Below are 21,455 nucleotides of genomic sequence, written 5' to 3'. Positions count from 1 at the left end.
TACACAAAGTGAAAATGGGAGACAGATAGATGACAGAGACAGAAAAACAAAGGCTGACACAGATATGTTGATAGACAGACATATAGTTTTGAAGAAAACACCCTCATAGTTGCTATAGCCTTCTCTCAAGGATAACGTTCATGCTATATGGCTTCCCATACACTACAGGTACAGATGTACGTCAGGGAGAAGCTGTTTGTGTCCCTCTTGTCTGTAGGGTTTTCAGGAGCCAGAAGAAGACACTTTTGCAGATTCCCACTCTAGGGTGGAACACTGTCCCTGCTTCCCCTCCTTCCTGTGGGCTGACCAGGCTGTAACAGTGCAGACATTTGGAGTGAAAAAGAGCTCAGAAGCCCTGGACAAAGTGTAAGAATGAGGAAAGAAACTGCCTTTTTATTAGGGAATATTTTTCCCCCTAGAACAGGAAAAAGGCAGCATATTTCAATGTTAATTTTAAGTTTCTATTGATCTCTTTTTCTATCACCTTTCTTTTTTTTAATTCTAGATTTTTTTATTCAACAATAGAAAATCAAAAGTCAAGAGATTAAAGAAATGCAAGAAGTCAAATCAGAATAGGAAACAAAATAAAGAATTCAATGTCCGTTAAACTTCGTCTAGGGAGGCTTGGGGAAGCAGATACACTGGAGATGAGAAAGGGCTGCAGAAGGAGGTGGAAAGCTCTGGGTCTTCAATATGATCCCAATAAATCTGACAATAAAAATGCCAGGTGGATCAACTAAGAAAGAAAAGGCATGTACATGGCTAATAAAATGAATGACAAAAAAATGAGTTGGGAGGGGCAGCATGGGACTTTAGCTTCTCTGGCAAACTAGAAAGTAGAGGTGGGGCTTATTCACGTGCTTTTATAGTGGGCAAGTTCCTGGCAAAGAATTTAGCCAGTTTTTCCTCGGATGCAAGTTGGACCCAACTTTTCTTAACAGAAGGCATTAAGTATCTGACCAAAAGATAAGAATACCAATAAATCTCCCAAATACAGGCCATATTCATGTTTACAGTATATATTCCGTATTCAGAGCTTTTATCACACAAAAACAATCCCCCCAAGGAAGGGCTGGGTTTGGTGTTGTTTTACCTGTTCTGCCCATATAGGTTGTGCGTGTATACATGGACCTGTCTAGATGCACCATTCATTTTCAAATATTTTTATTACTATTACCCTCCCCAAAAAGCTATTGCTTAATTTTTAAAAGAGAGAGGAAAAAAGGCAGTTCAGCAAAGCAACATATTAAAGAAGTGTTATGGAGTAAACAGTGTTCCTCACACATAGTTCCCCACATCTTCAAAGTACATTTTCTATTCTCTTCTTCAAGGTCAAATTGATCATTATCATTATAGTGTTGTTTTCTGGAGCAGGTAAGTGGCATGGTACATCAAGTCAAGAAGACACCACTTTAAATCCTACCTTAGACACTCACTAGCTAAGTGATCCTGAACAACCCATAGCCAGTTTCATCTTCTATAAAATCAGCATAATCAGAGCACTGACTTCGGAGTTGTGGTGAGGACCAAATGAGAAAATAGATGTATAATGCCAAAGTACAGAATACATTTTAACTATTATTACTATATTTACATTATTGTAGTCATCCAGTGTTAATTTGTTTTTCTACTCAAGTTATCAGCTTCAAATGGCAGTTTGACCCAAATAACAATAAACAAATAGTCTCCAGAGAAGATAGATAAGAAAATATGTTGGTCTCTTTAAAACGCAAGGCTCTGCAATCAATACATACAAATTGTTAATAAGGAAGCTGATGCTGTCTCCACATAATAGTTCTCCTCAAGGTTATTTTCAATAGAGCTTAATACCAAATGACATACAAGGTGATTTCATCAGAAGAAATATCATAAATAGATTAGCCATTTTGAGACTGTGCTATTAAGAGGCATTAAAGATTGTTACTTTCCATGCACATGAAATAAGCAGGATTTATATACTTTCAATATTCATCTTGAGGCTGAACAAAATTAAGGAATAATTTAAATCCCTGTGACACGATCTGCTCCTTATCAGATGAGCCCCCAGATACCCTGGACAAGCCAAAGAGATTAATGTGAGTTCTCTCTGTTGAGGTTGCATGGGAAGGAGATGTCTGCAGAACCCCAAACTGCAGCTGAGAACACTTCACATAAGGCCATGAAACTCAGAGAAGAGAAAAGGCTGGGAGAGGAGAACGCGTAATAAGGCCCTTTTTGTAATCAGCTCTAGACATGACTCCAAGGTTTTCCCCTTCCCCTGCCTTCTTTGGTATTCACACCTAGGGCTGTTTTAACAAAAACTGGAATAAAAATATGAAGTTATTGGATATTCAATGGGCAGCATGATTGAGAAAGAACACATCTTTCTAAGCCGTCCCCCATTTCCAAAGAATAAAATAAACTAGTAATAGCAGCTACATTTCTATAGCACTTTATGATTACCTAAATATGACCTTCACTTGATCCTGAAAACAATGCTGAAAGTAGGAGCTATTATGATCTCTATTTTATAAAGAAACTGAGGCCAAGAGAAGTTCATTAACTAAGTGTCTGATGCTAGACCCAGCACTCTATCTGCTATGCCACCTCCATTTTCCAACGGACCCAGCTTGGCTGCTGAAGTTAGAATTTCACTCTTTTTGCTTCTTCCATGCTTTTTCTTGGCATTTTACCATTTACCAAAAACCATGTGACCAAGCCACATATTGTACCCTTAATTACTATTTTAAAATAAGCCATGATACATTGTAATGTTGAGTCAACTACCTCTAAGTCCAAGCTGCTAAACTAATATCTGAAAAGTGATCCTACTGCACAATCAGATCTGCCCCCCCCAAAAAAAACTATCATTCATTCTATTTTAATAGGATGTGGTTTTAAGGGGCCATATGGTTCAGAATAAGAATTGTAGCTCATCTAACATCACATCATTCTCCAATGGTCTCAGAAGGTATTCATCAGAGACCCAGAATAGAGGACAGGTAGATTTACCAAGATGATGTAACTGCCCCATGCTTTGAGGCAAACAAAAAGCATGAGTTACATCAAATACCAATAATATCATGACCATTTTTATGTACATAAGGTTTTCAAGGTTCCACTAAGAAAAGTAGCTGAAAACATGTTAGGGAATAAATTCTGACCTCTCATCAGAACTGAGAACAGGTCAGCAAAGATGATGACTGCTCCCAAAATACAAATTTCTAATAGACATAATATGACAAATTTCTGAGGTGAATTTGACTAACAGGGAAAACAGAATACCTGAAGAAGGTGCTGCAGAAAATAAATCAGTAGGTGAGTGCAATGAGGGGAGAACAACAGCTGGAGATGGGGGACCTCAGTGCTAGCTATGAACACAGCATCAGCTACAAACCTGGGCCAACCACTCCCTCTCACCAGGTTTTTTTTCACTTACCTAGAAAATGAGGGGAATGAATTGATTAGGTAAGAAATCTAAGTTTCCTCCCAGGTCTATGAGACTAAAAAACAACAACAACAACAACAACAACAACAACAAAAAAAACACCTGTAATCCTCTTCAAAATGATCTCCAAACCCTTATAACTTAGCCAGGGTCAGAAAGAACCACAGTTCATGATTACAGTAAGCAAATGAGATTCAACTCAGCCACCTTGTGATAACCCTATCCTTTACCCAAAGGTCTCCTTCCTCAAACAAATAGGACCTCACTCCAACTGGTGCAACAAAAGGTGAAAGAATCAGTCAAGTCAAAGGAGATGAGAGAGAAGCTTCTGGAAGAATACCTTACAATAAACAGCATCTGAAACCCTCTAGCATGATTATTCTGAGGCAACTATATAGAGCCACATGATCTATAAGAACATGACATTGCTTTGAGAATGTTGCATAGCAACAATGCAGTAAAAATTTTGATTCTTTGTATTAGAAATCTCAAACTTCAGTCATAAAGACATCTTAAACTCAACATGTCCAGAACTGAATTCATTATTTTCTGCCTAAGCTTTCCCTCTTGCTCCTTTCCCCAAAATGCTGAATGAAACACCATCCTCCTGATGACACAGGATAGCAACCTAGACAACATCTCTAATTCATTACTTTCATTCTGCCCTCAGGATACAAAAGAGAGGCAAAAAATAATCGCTGAGCTCAAAAGATCTTTCAATTTACTAGGGGAGACAACATGTAAACAAATATACACAAAGCAGTATAAACAGGAAACAATTAACAGAGGCAGGCACTGGAATTAAGAGGGGTTGGGGAAGGCTTCCTGTGGAAGGTGGGATTTTAGTTGGCACTTAAAGGAAGCCAAGGAGGTCAGTAGTCGCAAGAGAGGAGGGAGAACATTCCAGGCATATTGAGGAGAAAGGGGAATGGCAGGGGTGGGGGAAGTGGGGGAGGTGTTGTACTTAGGAGAAACATAGGACATGTTGGGGAGTAAATAAGACTGGAAAGGTAGGAGAGAGGTAGGTTATTAAGGATTTTGAACACCAAATGAAGCATTCTGTATTTAATGCTAGAGATAATGGGGAACCACTGGAGTTTACTGAACAGAAGGGTAACATGACTCAACCTGCACTTCAGGAAAAATCATTTTAGTGGCTGAATGGAAGACATTGGAATGAGAGAGACTTCAGGCAGGCAGACCCACCAACAGCCTTTTCAATAGTCCAGGAGTAAGACAATGATGGTGTGCAGGAGAGCAGTAAAGTTTTGTGAAAGAATCAGAACAAAAGGAAAAAGCCACGGGAAAGAAAAAACAAAACCCCAAAACAATGAAAATAGTATGCTTCAATCTGCATTCTGACTCCATAGTTCGTTCTCTGGATGTGGTTAGCATTTTCTATCACAAGTCTTTTGGAAGTGTCTTGGAACAGTGAATTGCTGAAAAGAGCTAAGTCCATCATAGTTGATCATTGTCCACAGTAGCAGCCATATTGTGCAATATTCTTCTGGTTCTGCTCACTTCACTCAGCATCAGTTCATTTAAGTCTTTCCAGGTTTTTCTGAAATCCACATGCTCATCATTTCTTATAGCACAACAGTATTCCATTACATTCATACACCACAACTTGTTCAGCCATTCCCCAATTGATGGGCATCCTCTCAATTTCCAATTCTGTGCCACCATAAAAAGAGCTGCTATAAATATTTTTGCACATGTGGGTCCTTTTCCCTTTTCTATGATCTCTTTGGGATATAGACCTAGAAGTGGCATTGCTGGGTCAAAGGGCAAGCACAGTTTGGTTACCCTTTGGGCACAGTTCCAAATTGTTCTCCAGAATGGTTGGATCAGTTCACAACTTCATCAACAATGCATTAGTGTCCCAATTTTCCCACATCTTCTCCAACATTTATTATTTTCCTTTTTCTGTCATATTAGCCAATCTGCTAGATGTGAAGTGGTACCTTTAATTTGCATTTCTCTAATCAATAGTGATTTAGAGCTTTTTTTAATATGACTATAGATAGCTTTGATCATTTTGTCGGAAAACTACCTGTTCATGTTCTTTGACCATTTATCAATTGGAGAATGATTTGTATTCTTAAAAATTTGACTCAGTTCTCTATATGTTTGAGAAATTCAGCCTTTATCAGACACACTGGGCTTAAAAATTGTTTCCCAGCTTTCTGCTTTCCTTCTGATCTTCGTTGCATTGGTCTTGTTTATGCAAAAACTTTTTAATTTAATGTAATTAAAATTATCCATTCTGCATTTCATAATGTTCTCTATCTCCTGTTTGGTCATAAATTTGTTCCCTTCTCCACAGATCTAACAGGTAAACTATTTCTTGCTCTCCTAATTTGCTTATAGTATTATCCCTTACGTCTAAACCATGACCCAATTTCGACCTTATCTTGGTAAGTGAGAGATGTTGGTCTACGTCTAGTTTCTAACATACTATTTTTCAGTTTTCCCAGCAGTTTTTGTCAAATAGTCAATTCTTATGCCAGAAGCAGGAGCCTTTGGGTTTATCAAACAGTAGATTACTACAGTCATTGACTACTGTGTCTTATGTACCTAACCTCTTCCACTGATACACCACTGTTTCTTAGCCAGCACCAAATTTAATGATTGCCACTTTATCATATAATTTTAGATATAGTACAGCAAAGCCACCTTCCTTTGCATTTTCTTCGTTAATTCCTTGGAAATATTTAACACATACCCTCAAACCTACCCCACCCCAAGGAGGCTGAATGACCACTTGGAAATATTATGGAGGAGATTGTTTGTTCGAGTAGTGGTTGATCTCTCAAGTTCTTTCCAACCTCGAAATGTTTTTTTTCTTTTTGTGGGGGTTTTTTGGGGGAGAGGGGATGCAATGGCACCATGGAGAGACAGAAACCAAGAAGAGAGGAGGGGACAAGAGAGAGAAGGGGGGGAGACAGACACAGAGAGAAGCAAACACATGAAAACACAGGAAAGTCACTTAAGTGACAGGGTTTGTCCAAATGAGAAAAATAATAAATATCATGTCATGTATAGAAAATTATACTTAAGTAATGTTAATGGTTTTAAGAATGATCTATTAATATACTAACAGATATTAGAGAATAAGACTTTACTCTCATATATTCCTTTTTTTCCTCCAATGGTTTAATAACCAACTAGGAGCTGCAGATATATCAAGCAGAAGTCCAGACTAGAATAATTTTCCATTCCTTTTTCTTGTTTTTTCCCTTTTCCAACCATTACCAAATGTTAACAATTATTCTTCTGTACAGCTTACCTATAGCCATAATTATTCATTTGAATAACACCCTAACAAAGCTCTCATTAACTCCATGCCTATATTGGTGTTACAGTCTTCTAAGTTTATCGTGTTTCCTTAGGTTTCTCATCATCATAATACATCCTAAATGGTGTTGATATAATCAATCAATCAACATTTATTAAGTGCCCACTATAGCACCAGGCACTATGCTAGGTACCGCGGACGCAAAAGACAGTCCTAGCCTTCAGTTATCACAGGAAAAATCAAACCCTCCATTTGACTTTCAAGATCACCAATATGTCCTCCATTGAAATCACTTCATTTCACCAAATTCATTTCTTATTATTGTTCAAAATCCAATGTTCACAGCAAACAAACCGTCTCACACACACACACACACACACACACACACACACACACCCCTTCCTTGTTTTTTATTTTTACCTCTTTTTTATGTAGTATTACTCTCATTAAGAATGTCTTCTCCACTTGAGAAAAATAATCAAAAGCCTTCCAAAATTAGTATATATCCCCTAGTTTTCCGAACAGGCAGATCTTCCCCCCCAAACCAGACTTCCAACAGCACAAAATGCCAACTTTGTTTCCTTAAACTTGGATAAATCAGCAAAGTAAAACATGACAGAATTCCCCTTACTTATGTGCAAGGTTTGCCAAGTGGATACAAAAACAAGTCTAATTACTAACAACTAAAATATCCCAAAATAAATACAAACTACCTCATCTCCTCCTCCCAAAATCTCAAACAGACATGTGCAGGCAATTGTATAGTGACATTAAATTATGAAAAAGGAAATCAACTAGCAAAGAGCAAGAAAAAATTTTAGAGCATATCTAAAAAGAAATAATTCTTCTATTTATAAGTGCACTCAAAATTTCCAGTCTGTTTTCAGTGCTTAACCTTTGACCTGGAACAAGCAGATATTCTTAGTAATATCCTTAAATCAAAGATCATCTACTGGATCCATTTAACTTTGGTAATCTTTATAAAAATCACTTTTCCATTTCATCAGAAATATAAAATAATGTTTTTCTGTTCTAAAACCCCTTTCCAGTCTTGGCCTCCTCCACCTCCACAAAAAGTCCTTCTTTCAAAAATGGATTAAAGGTAGAAATTAAACTCCGAACAAGTAATACCTGATCACCATATTTAAATCATTGCCTTCAGGCTTCCTCTTTCCCTCCATTCAGAAAGGATATTGATATTGATTGCAGTGAGAGACATTAATTTTTACTTTTCTGTTCAACAATTCAACAACAAAAATTTATTAAACAAACACTTTCAATAATATGCTAGGACTTGGGAGTGCCAAGACCAAAAAGCAAAAAAACACCCCTGAACACACACACACACTCTCTCTCTCTCTCTCTCTCTCTCTCAAAGAAGCCTGCCTTTAAGGAGTTCATGTACTTATATGACCTTACTGTAAAAATACTAACCAAAATGGGAATAACCATTTATATTAAGTATCAGCTATGTGACAGAGACTTAGCAAACTAAGCACTTTAAAAATGTCATCTTACCTCTAAAAGCCAGCGGAAAAATCTGAAAAAGAAGTAACAAGGTCATTGTAGTATCCTCGTACTAGTTCTTGTAGTAGAAAAGTCACTGTAATAATACTGTGTACTATGTAGTGTAGTAAGGACACTGTAGCAGCTCAAAATGCAAGTACAGCAAACCAAATGTTGCTCTCTCCAAAGCAATCAAAGATCAGCTCCCAGATTCGTCTATCATCTCTATGAAGATAATTTTCAAGTTCTATTTTTCTACCCTTAATCTCTCTCCTGACTTCCAACTGCTTATTGGAATCTCAAAATGCGGTCACCTTAAACTCAATATATCCAAAATGTCATTAGGCCCTCCCACATATAGCCCAGAATCCTTCTCTCTTCCTATTTACCCATTACTGTGGAGGGCAACAGTATTCTCCCAGCCACCAAAGAGGTAGGGAGACTACTAACACATTAACACTGTAATATTTAGTTTTTTAAAAAGGTGTAAAACAATGTATATTTAACATCCCTTCAAATTTTTTAACCAAAGTGTTTTGTTTGCCTAGAGTAAAAGCCCAATTATGAAATCTTATTTTATGTACATCAAAACTTGGAAACATCTTTGTAATTTAGACCAAGTCAGAAAAAGGAGAAGGGAAGAAAGAATCTATGAGACAGTTTTGTAACAAGACTGGTAAGAGAAAAGTAACATACTACAGTGACCTTTTTGCTTCCCTTTCTGAAAGCAAAAGATGGTGGGTGATGATTCATAGTACAGTAATTCAAACAATGTGGGAGTGTAGTGATTCAAAGTACATTAATTTGAAAACAAGCCTCTGCTTGAAAATAATCTTTGACTAAATATATTTAAATTGATATACTTAGATGGATGAAATTAATATATTCCAATATACTTTAACTGGGGTTTGTCTCAGGTGCAGCAACAGTAGAGTATTTATTACCTATCTCCAGTTTAAGCTACCAATAAATACTATACTAAGGATGGCTGGTAGTCATTTCAAAAACAAATGAGACATGTACGGGACAAAATCAGTAGGGGGAAAAAAAGGCAAATAAAATATATGCAAAATGGTGAAACTGCCTGGGAGGAGGGGGGTGAATAATTCCCATGGCATGAGTTAATCTTGTATCTATAAGGATCAACTGCCTATTTCATATGAGGAAACTGAAATGTACTTTCTGAGACCACAGACAGCACAGAGGGGCTTTAAGTATGACAGACAAGTGGATCTGTCCCATACAGAAGTAACCACTGCCATGCCTCAGAAAAAGGGTCAAGTCTGGTGGGGAGGGGAAGGAAAGGAAGGGACTTTGAAAATCTTTCAGATGGTGCATCCTTTAGATTCCAATTTCACAGATGCTGAACTGCTCAGAGAATAAGTAGTCCATAGAGAAACTGGATCTTCTTCAAGTACATAAAAGATAACAAGGGCGTAAGGGGGTGTGTGGGTGTGTGTGTGTGTGTGTGGGTGGGTGTGGGTGTGTGTGTGTGTGTGTGTCAGAAACAGCAAGACTTAGGTCCAATGAGGGAGAAGAATAATGAATGTTGAAAAGAGGTCAAGAAGGATGGTGATTGAGAAAAGGGCACTGCATTTGGTCATTAAGAAATCAATGATCAATTTGGAAAAAGGAATTTAAGTTGAGTAACGAAATTAAAAGCCAGATTGTAGAGGGTTTAGAATAGAGTGAGAGGAATAGTGAAGACACCAATTGTAGATAGTTTTTTTTGAAGAATTTAGACATAAAGAAAAGGAATTATAATAGAAAGTTTTAAAAAATATAGGGTCCCCAACAGAGCATCTGAACCATGAGATTTTTAATTTTCCTCTTGGGTTTTGTCTCATATAGACTTCAGTCCCTCCCTCAATGAGGGGAGGCTGGAGAAGAGAAACAGTGTAATCCTAGAGCAGAGGCCTCAAACATGGAAGAGATGATCCACAACACTCCTGAGTCCTACCAGAATTAGATTAAAATATAATTGGGAAATAATTACAAATTATATAAAAATACAATAACACAGAAAAACATTACATTTTAAAACTAATATATGGTCTGTAGGAATCCTTATGTACAGTTTAATGGCACTGTTTCCATTTCAGTTTGATGTCACTGATTTAAAGGACTGGATGTCAAACAGAACATAATAAATTCCTTCTGGTTTACAAGTCAGTGATGGAAATTTACAAAAGTACAGAATTTTAGAAATAGGATATACCTTAACTATCCTCTAATCGTAACTCTAATACGAATTCCCTCAATTAGCAAATAAGGAAACTGAAGACCCAGAAAGAAACTTACTCAAAGACATATATCTATTTAACTGCAAAATCAATACTAAAATTATAGTCTCCTAAACCATGCATGGGTTGGTAAAATCCTGCCTCCTAGAAATAATGAAATTACACACTGAAAATACTCAACAAGTTAACTGGCTTCCCCGAAATTTTTTTTCCCCTTAAAAAAAGGAGGGGGAGACCTTTATAATATTAGATAGTTCTTAGGAAGGAAGTAGATAAAGGAATGTAAGAAGGAGTACAGATGATATAAAAATAAAAAATAGCAATAAAAATCTGTTTAAATAGTCACGCATTTGTTCTATGAAGTTTAGAACACACTAATTATGCATCTAGAATATTGCTGGGCCTCAGTTCCCTCATTTGGAAAATGAGAAATGGACTAGGTAAACACTAAGATCCCCTCAAGTGTTAAATCTTTGTCTATTTGTAAGTTAAAAATCCAAAAGGAAAAAAAAAAATGATAAATTGGGAACAGTGGTTTTACTCACTGATGTTGAGCCTGTATTCACTATTCTAAAATTTTCATCTACAGCACTTTAATAAAGAGAGGCGGCAGAGTGTTACAGTATACAGAAAACTAAGGGAGGCATCTGACCCATACAGGCTGTGTGACCACAAGTCAGGTCACTTCATTTTTCTTTTCTTTTTTTTTTAGTTAGGCAATGGGGTTAAGTGACATGCCCAGGGTCACACAGCTAGTGTTATGTGTCTGAATCCGGATTTGAACTCAGTTCCTCCTGAATCCAGGGCCAGTGCTCTATCTACTGCACCACCTAGCTGCCCCAGGTCATTTCATTTCTCAATGCTGTAGAGGCATCTCACGCTAAGCTTTAAGTTAGGTGCCCACTTGCATTGACAGTGGGAGTTTCCTGACTTGAGAGTTCTCTACCATACTACAGGTGTCATTTTAACAAGCAGCAGAAGGTGTCATGTACTCCACAAAGGCACTGACTCCTACTCAAGCCAGATTAAGATGTAATTGAAAAATATTTAATAAAATAAACAATGTGTGGTTTTCTAAGCAATAATGGGGTCTGCAAGGATCCTCATGACTGATTCAGTGGACTCTGTCTTCATTTTGAAACCAGTTTTATACCAATGAAATAATACCACTAGTGATTATCCCTGATGTGAAGAAATTATCTATTTTTGCAGAACTCAAAGCAGTACTATTCTGAACAACAAGAATAATTTGTGAACTTGAACATGTTGTCTGATTTAGGCTAGATTTCATTTCATGATTGCCTCTTGTGTACAACATTTTCTATCATGTGTAAAATATTCTGATACATAAGATAAATATCAAATCCTTAATATTTTAGGAAAATTTACACACAAACAACTTACAAGTGTGGCCTTATATTGCTTTTAATCATAACCCTTCATTGTGGATGGAAGAAGTCCAGATCCTAGAATTCAATGATACAGGTGATAGAGGTCAGCAACTACCTTAACTATAGTTCTAAAAAATCATCCTAGCCCAAAGGCATCAACCACCAAGCCCATAAAACTTCCAAAGTGCCAACCGAATGAGATTAAAATGCAACTGGGAAATGTTTCACAAAATAATTAAAATTCAATACATGGAAGACGTTAATTTTTAGTTTTCTAAATCAATATGCAGGCCCTCAGGGATCCCTTCCTATATAACTTTTCAGTCACCAACAGGTTAACTGACTTGATTCAGCACCTAAAGTTGTCTTTGTGAGAAGTAGGTATTGGGGGCAGCTAGATGTCGTAGTGAATAGAGCTCCGGACTTGGAGTTAGGAGGATCTGAGTTCAAAATCCAGCCCCAGACACTTGACACTTACTAGCTGTGTGACCTTGGGCAAGTCACTCAACCTCTACTGCCTCATTAAAAAAAAAAAAATTTAAAAAAAAAACTAGGTATTAAAGAGCAGTAAGTCTTCTAGACTACAAAGCTTATCCCCCTAACCATTACAATCAGAGTGCTTCTCTTCAGAAAATACTTATAAAGCATAAAGCCAAAAAGAAATATCAAATGGTTATTAGGGGGAGGGGAGGGAGAAGAGTAGTTTGCTTAAAACTAATAGCTTTATTAATCTTGATTAAATTTTACCCAAAGTTAGCATTCTATGACTTCTTTCATTTTAAGTGGAAATAAATCACTAACAGTAAACCAAGAATATCCAAGCTCAAGTCACTGTGATAAGGGGTGGTCTAAACCAAAAGGTTTAGGTTGAATATTATAAAATAGATCAAATAAGGTATCTAAATGAATGAATACCTTTCTTTCCCACCCTCCATTTCAAGCAAAAATTTAAAAAACACCAGCTCATCTAGAAGGGATGGGAAATAAAATAAATGTTGCCAGTATATTGTCCATCGACAATCACAACTCAGCCAGCATCTGGTGTTGATAAAATACAATTTAATTCATAACAAAAACTTTATAAAACTTAAGATATTCTTTTTTAGTGATTCAAAGCAACTGATTGCTTTAAGATCAGAAAAGGAGTACAACAAGTATTGTTACCTTGTTTATTTCACTTTAACTCAGAGTGCATCACATGAAATGCCAGGCTAGCAGAATAAAAAGTCAGAATGAAGGTCACACAGAGAAACAGCAACAATATCAGATATGAAGATGATACCACTCTGATGGCAGAAAGTGAAAAGGAATTAAGAAGTCCCTTGATGATGGTGAAAGAGTAGAGTGTAAATGCTGGCTTGAAGTTTGACATTTAAAAAAAAAAAAAACCAAGATCTTGGCAACTGGTCCCATCACTTCCTGGCAAATAGAGGTAAAGAAATGGAAGCAGCGTCAGATTTTATATTCCTGGGCTCTAAGATCATTGCAGATGGCGACTGCAGCCATGAAATTAAAAGATTCCTGCTCCTTGGAAGGAAAGCTATGGCAAATCTGGACAGCACACTAAGAAGCAGGGACATCAGCTTGTTGACAGAGATCCATATAGTCAAAGCTATGGTTTTTCCAGTAACAATGCATAACTGTAAGAGCCGGACTATAAGGAAAGCTGAGTCCTGCAGAATCGACATTTTTTAATTGTGGTGCTGGAGAAGACTTCTGAGCGTCCCTTGGACAGCAAGGAGATCAAATCAGGCAATAAATATTTAAAGAAATTAATTCAGGCTATTCACTGGAAAGTCAAATTCTGAAGCTGAAGTTTAAATACTTTGCCCACACAATGAGAAGACAGGACTCACTGGAAAAGACCCTGATGCTAAGAAAGACTGAAGGCAAAAGAAGGGGATAGCGGAGGATGGGATGAATGAATGATGTCATGGAAACAATGAACATGAACCTGGACAGATTTTTAAGAAACACTGAAGGAGAGAAGTGTGGTCCATGGGGTCACAAAGAACGTGACATGACTAAACAAGGACCAAAACAAAACAAAAATAAAAATAAAAACAAACCACACCACCTCCAAAGTCAAATATGTATGGTTTGTTTTGCTGTTGTTGCTGTTTTTTAAAAACTGAGAATCATAAGTGAAGGGCTGCTGAACATAATAAAGTGGGTTGAAATTGGAGGTGGGAAAAGTAACTAGGTGGTCCAATGGATAGAGAGAGTCCCATGCCAGGAATCACAAGGACCTGTGGTTCAAATCCTGTTTCAGACAATTGTTAGTTGTGTGACCCTGGCCAAGTCACTTAATCCTCACTGCCTCCAAAAAAGAAAAAGAAGTTGGGGATGAGAAAGGGAAGACAGAAGAGATGGAGAGAGAAGAACTGGAAGGCAATTTTGCACTTGCATGACATTTTTCCATAAACATATTACTGGATTTTAAAGCAGTAAGTGGTCAAGGTAAACCGTCTGGGTTAAGCCATTTACCCTCAAATTGGGCAATCTGCTCTTAGAAACGTTTAAGTCAAACTGTCAATGAACTTATGTATGAACTGAGACTAACAACACCAAGCAGTTTGTCTGCCTTTCAACAGGACTGGGGAGGCACCAGATTCTGGAGTTAATCACTGTAGCAACAGCTCTAAACATATGTGCAGTGACATCAGCCTATAGCTGAAAGCTGCAAATAGAGGATAATAGCAGAATAAATATGGATTAAAGCCAAGGACCACCCACTTTTCTTCTCCTCCCTTCCCCTCTAACCACACTGCTACAAACACCGACTCTAATCCAATGTATGCAAACTTGTTCTTATTCCCTCCACACCCCAAACAGTCTTCATAATTACATACCTGTATAAAAAGTAAAGCAGAAAGCAACTGGATTAAATATCCTAATGAAAATGTGTACTGAGACAAGAAATAGCCAGGAGAAGAAAGGATAGATCTACACCTAAATTTGCAAATATGTTAGTCAGACATAGTTATTGATGGGATACTCAGTGGCCCACCACTTGCCCTTGTTAACTATTCAAGCTAAGAAGTTAGGGGCTCAAAACAAGTGAATAATAACACTAGACAATAAGAGAGTGGGCTCATGGAAGAAACATATCAGAAGCTGGGAACAAAAAACACAGAAGAAAAAGGCCAAGTCCTGGATTCTAGTAGCTTGTAGATTCTTGTAACTTGTTGACTTAATGTTAACTATCAGGATTTGGTCACCAGAAGGGAGCACCTAACTAACTGAATGAATGATCATTAGTCAATAGAAAAGGAGGAAAAATGATAAAGGGTAATAAGCAGTTAAAACAAAATTAACATCACACTGGCCAAAAGAATAGGCCACTTACCAACACTCAGCCTTTCCCCCAATCAACTGACATACATAGAACTTGAGTGTAATTTATAATCATGCTTAAATTTATTTACAAAGACAGTAGCTGATTTAAAAAAAAAAGCAAAATATCTTTAATTAAAGGAGCAAAAAGGTAAAGTTCTGTGATTAATTTTTAATCACAATACTGTGACTAATTTTTGGTATATAGATACACATGCCTTTTTCTAATTCAAAAAAAAACTCATCAGAAAGAAAATTCGTATTTTTAGCAATATATAGAGACAAATTAGGTATTTGCTTCTAACTAAAAATGGTCACTGACTTGAAGATTCCTGGAAAGTATTACAGCAAAAACCAAGCAGGAACGTGGAATAGCCTGAATTCTGGTTCCTTTGTCATCATCACTGTTGCAGTCCAAAAATTCCGAAGCATATGGCAAATTAAAGGGCACTGAGTGGCCCAGGAGATAAAGTCCTGGGTCTGGAATCAGGAAGACGTGAGTTCAAAACCAGACACAGATACTTCCTAGCAGTGTGATCCTGGGCAAGTCACTTAACCTCCGTTTGCCCCAGTTTCCTCAACTGTAAGATGGAAGTAATAATAGCACCTATCTCAATAGGGTTGTAGTGAGAATTAAATGAGACGGTATTTGTAAAAAGCACTGAGCACAGTGACTAGGATACGGTAGAGGCTAAATAAAATGTTTAGTCCCTCTCCCTCCCTCCTTTCCCCGACCCCACCTCACAGGCCATTCCCTCAGACCCATAGGAATCTCTGAACTGACACAGGACATACCTACTGAGAGTCCTTCTCTGGAAACTTTCATAATCCATGCTTGCATTGCATTCCCTCTTTATTTCTACTTGGGTCTCTCCCAATAACCAATATCGATCTAATCACTCCCTGCTTGTGAGAGAGGAAACCAGACTCCTTCCCCATAAAACTCACCATGTTCAGTTTGTCTCAGGAAGCTGCCCTAAAGTAATGATGACTGCAAACATGGATAATTTCTTACCAACTCACTAGGACTGATGGAGAGCTTGATGGAACTAAGTTTGTTGACCTCCCTCCTTTACTCTCTCACTATGGTCAGAACATGAGAACAACAGAGAGCCTAGTGACAACCTTGACTGCACCCTCCCCTTTACTGCCCCTGGCCCTGCCGCACTGAGAATGTTTTAGCCCTGTTTTCAGCTAGGTGGTGCAGTAGATAGAGCACTAGGCATGGAATCGAGAGCTGAGTTCAGATGTGGTCAGATGCGTGACCCTGGGCAGGTTACTTTACCCTATTTGCCACAGTTTCTTCATCTGTAAAACATGCAGGAGAAGGAAACAGCAAACCATTCTGGTATCTTTGCCAAGAAAACCTAAAATTGGGACATGGAGAGTCAGACACAACTGAAAAACAATTGAACAAAAAAAAATTTCTCCATGGGAATGAAAAAGAAACTATCAGAAAAGGCCTAATACTTTACACATTGCTAATCTGATTCTTTTGTAAAACCCCCTTTTTAAATTTCATAACTGCTGTTAAAGACTAGAGTGACTACACTGCTATTTTGTTTGAATGGTATAATAAATCTCAATGAACAGAAAAGGGAAATGCATTATTATATGTTCAATCCCTTTTCAGCCCTTCTTAATAAGGCATTAAGTCCATATAAAAATAAAAAAACAGTAATTAATTTATTCAAGAACACACTCACAGGAAACAAACCCCAGAGGGCTAAAAGCTTGGGGATATATGTGTATATGGGGAGGGGAGGGACAATGGGGGATCAGGAGTAGGTAGAAGGGAAGAAAAAAAGAACAGCATTCAAACATTGCCACCTGAGTGATACCTTATGAAAACTGTGTCATCCCTTCTATTTCAATGAAAGATGAATGACAAGAACATGATAGCATTTTCTTTATTTTATAGTATTAAAATTTGGGAGGCTTACAGGGAAAACAAGGCAGATAAACAAAGCACAAGGTACATATTTACTGGCATAGGGGGGGGGGGGGGGGGTGCCACAAGTCCAAGTGGACAATTGATGGCAGTGTACTGTCAAGAAATAGACTTTATATGACATTTACAAAAAAAAAATCCATTTATCTCTCAATACAGTATACAATGTTCACCTGAGATAAATACTCAATTTTCTATGCACAGTATACTATTTGAATGCAAAATCAGCCTGAAAGATTCTATATAATACAGAATGGTAACATAATTAACTCAGAGTTCGAGTTCTAAATTATTTCAATTTAATAATAACTAGCATTTATATAGTGCCTACTATGTGCCAGGCACTGTGCTAAGTGTTTAATGATTGTTATCTCATTTGACCCTCACAACAACCCTGGGAGGTAGGTGCTATTATTATGATCCCCATTTTACTAATGAGTACACCGAGACAGACAGAGGGGAAGTAAGTTGCCAAGGAGCCTACCACTAGGTCTGAAGCCCCATTTGCATTCAGGTCTTCCTAACTACAGGCCCAGCACTCTATCCACTGCACCACCCAGCAGTCTCAGCAGAGAACCTTACCTCATACTTTACTGAAGGGAAAACAAAAAGAGGGTTCCCTTAGGGAACCCTGCTCTCCAACTTCACATTTCAAATAACTTATCCTCGACCTCGAGTCCCCTCCTTCCCTCTAGTCCCTCTGAATAATAAGATGTTGCTCCTTGCCAGTTCCAAAAACTCCTACTTAATCCCACAGACTACTGGCTTCTCCAGCAGATTGCTCTCTCCTCTCTCTAATGTTCAACTTTTTATTCACTGGCGCCTTCCCTGCTACTTACAAACATGCTCAGATTTTTCTTTCTTTAATAACAAAAGGACTAATCCTCATCTCTGGTGAAATCCAGTCCCACATGCCCAAATGACTACTGGACATCTTTACAAATGTCCCCAAGGCATGTCCAAAACAAACATCAACATCTTTCTCCTAAATTCCCAGATTCTAGGAATACCACCATTCTTCCAGTCTTCCCGGTTCATAACCAAGGAAACATCATAAATTCTACATTCACTGTCAATATTGATCTGCCAAGTCTTGTCAATAAAAGCACCTCAACCTCTGTAGACTGAATCTGCTTTCCACCCACAATACAACCACCCAATTTTAGGCATTGGTATAAACAAATGTTATGAGATCTTCATTTTTTCCCCTTGCTTCACTGCCAAAATACATTCTGAAGCAAAAGTATAATTACAGCATGCTCCTACTCAAAACCTTTAATGATTCCTTGTTTCCTCTAGGAGAGTGGTCCCTCAACCTTTCTTCCTCTATCTGCTGTAAATATATATATATATATATATATATGTTTACACATAAATATATAAAATATAAATATTTCTTAAATAGTCAAATAATTAACATTAAACACCTACTATGTGCCGGGCACTGTATCAAGTGCTAAGATATAAAGAAAAGGAAAGAGAGAGCTCACAATTTAATTAATGAGGGAGGTGACAAGCAAACAAATATGTACCAATAAGCAATATACAGGAAAAATAGGAAGTAAATAAGAGAGAAAAGGCAATAAAATTAAGAAGGAAATACTTCCTGTACAGGATGAATCTTGAGTGAAGCCAGGAGGCAGAGATGAGGAGAAAGAGCATTCCAGGCATGGGGGATACCCAAAGAAAATGCTGGGAAATGAGAGATGGAGTGTCTTATTCGGGGAACAGCAAGGAGGCCAATGTACCTGGACTGAAGAATTCATGGTAGGGAATAAAGTACGGGAAGACTAGAAAGGTATGAGAGGGTTAGGTTATTCAAAGGGCTTTGAATGTTGGAGAACTGTGCATCTGATCTTGGAAGTGATAGGGAACCAGGGAGATTATTGGCAGGAAAGCTGTGCTTTAGAAAAATTACTTTGGTGGCTAAACTGAGAGTGGTCTAGAGTGGGGAGAAGATTGAGGCAGGCAGACCCACCAGCATGCTATCATTACATTTGTCCACAAATGAGGTGATGAGGATTTGAACTTATGTTCAAATGATGTAGTGTTATAGAGAGAAGGGGCAAATTCAAGAGATGTTACAAAGGCAAAATCAAAAGGCTTTGACAATAAAGTGGATATGAGGTGTAAGAGACAGTGAAGTTGAGGATGATACTTAAATTACCAACCCAAGGGAAGAGGAATAGGAGGATGGCGTGTTGACCCCAAAATTACAGGGAAGTTTTGAAAGTGGGAGGATTTAGGGAGAAAGCTAATGAATTCAGTTTTGGATATGCTGATTTTAAAATGTCTGTTGAGCATCCAGTTAAGAGCTGTAGAAAAATTGATGTTGTGAGACTGGAAGTCAGAAGTTAAAGCTTACAAGCAGCTACAATGATAAAACTTTTGCCCACAAAAGTTCCAAATTTCATTTTGTATTATAATAATTATTATAAAACATATCTATAACTATGAAAATTCTACATAAGATCCTAAATTTCCATTATAAAATATTAATATTTATGGGAAATTTCTTAAAAATTAAAATATGTAACGCAGCAAGATTCCATATGCTTACTATCACTACATGCAAGACTTCATATTGAATTTCTTTACAAATTTTATTGAACATTTTTATGAAATAATGTACAACATGAAAGAGGTTTAAAATAATAAACTTAATTTCAGCATTGGGCTTTGTCATCTGAACAAATGTTTACAATATTTGGTTTAACATCTAACAGACACAGTATTAAATCAAGTCCAATAACGAGTTTATTTCTGTTTTGATTTAAAACAGGAAGGAACTGAAAATGCTCACTCACAAATATGTGGTTTAAAAAATAGTAGGATTTTACAAGCTGTCTTGATAAGAGACACAAATTCATTTTGTATTTTTACCTAAAGTTTTTACTTTTCTATTGCATGAAAAAAGTAGGATTAAGTAAGTATGTTTAGTGCAACTGCATATATTGTTTCATTTTTAACAATATTTACATATAAACTAATTTTTTAAAGAATCTCTCTTGCTTCTCTTCAACCAGTGGTAATCAGCTGTACTCCCACAGAAACTGTAAATGACTGACCACTGCTGCTAACCAGTTCATATGAAAATATATTCACGAGAAGAAGAAGAATATAAGTGAAGAACACGTTCAAATAAGAAAACAGCCTTAATACCACAATGAGAAACAACAGAAGATTCATTTCTGCAGAATGTCTGTGATGGCTGGTGATAGCTTAAATTTGTCAAGCATGCCCAGTGATCATGGTTTTCAGACAGCGTGACATTTGTACTACAAGAATAGAAATATAAGGTCCAGTGTCTCTTGATCACGTGACTACACAGTTGATGAGGTGTAATTACTGGGTAACAGAGAAGAACCAAGGAGTTCCTCTGAAGCAATGTGCCGAATATAAGTAAAGGTATGCATGTGTGTCTAACGACCCACTGGGAATCTGTTTCCATGCTCAATATTGAATCCTTATGGCCATTAGGAAACAATTTGATCCCAGGTTGAGAAACTGCAAGTACACAGTACGCTTAGAATTGGTCAATAGTTCACTGAATCACTGCAGAAATAATCCTATACTGTTTTAAACATATGTGTAATGCTTGTCACAGAGGAAAAAATATCTCTATAACATAACTAGGCAACTATTTACTGCTTAAGCCACCATTCAAGACTTTTGAGCTTGAACCCCTGGGACCATTCACTGTCACTGATCTCCAAGGGGTTCCTGAACTACTAAATGGGAACCCCTGCTATAGGATAAGCACACTGCCATCTTGCCATTTTAATCCCTTCATAATCTAGCTGCAAGCCATCACTCCAGGTTTCATCCTGCTATCTCATTATCATTCACACTTTCTATGTCATGCACATAAACATTTAAGGAAATCCTAATCGTTTAAGCAAAGAATCGCTCTCTTGGTTCTCTTTCTGACTCAGAGGCTGACTCCATCCACCGTGTGCTATACAACACTGCCTGTCACACAGAAGCTAAGCTGTCTATTCCTCAGACATATTTTCCTGAATTTCTCCCCTATGAATTCTGTCAATTAGTAGAGCATAAGATATGTATAATACAATCTGAAACATGATTTTCAAGATATTTGCAAAGTTGGCTGTGCATGTCTAAGCACAATCAGTTATTTTTAAAAATAACAGTATCCTTTGACAAACAGCTGTTATTAAAATTAATTCCTATTTGTAGGATACCAATCCGCCAAGCCATTGCTCAGAAGTAGCAAACTGGTGATCATTCCTTGCCATCTTTTCTACACTGATTAGTAAAGATTTAAAGTAAGTTTCCTCCT

At 37.3% G+C, this 21,455-nt stretch overlaps 1 protein-coding gene across 2 annotated transcripts in view; it reads right to left on the bottom strand.

Moving 5' to 3' along the window:
• Positions 1 to 21,455, bottom strand: part of ANKRD11 (ankyrin repeat domain 11) — a 345,404-nt gene that overhangs the window by 153,414 nt on the left and 170,535 nt on the right. The window contains exon 3 of one of the 2 annotated variants that reach the window (XM_027847574.1): positions 8,244 to 8,265. The exons of the other annotated variant lie outside the window; for it this stretch is intronic. The gene's annotated coding sequence lies outside the window, so the exon portion shown is untranslated. The remainder of the gene's footprint in view (positions 1 to 8,243; positions 8,266 to 21,455) is intronic. 2 annotated transcript variants of the gene reach the window in all.

Source organism: Vombatus ursinus, unplaced genomic scaffold (genome assembly GCF_900497805.2).
Source record: "Vombatus ursinus unplaced genomic scaffold, bare-nosed wombat genome assembly UNPS02005286.1, whole genome shotgun sequence".
NCBI lineage: Eukaryota > Metazoa > Chordata > Mammalia > Diprotodontia > Vombatidae > Vombatus > Vombatus ursinus.
The sequence above is the reverse complement of the archived record's forward strand: the minus strand, read 5'-3'. Positions and strand labels throughout refer to the sequence as shown.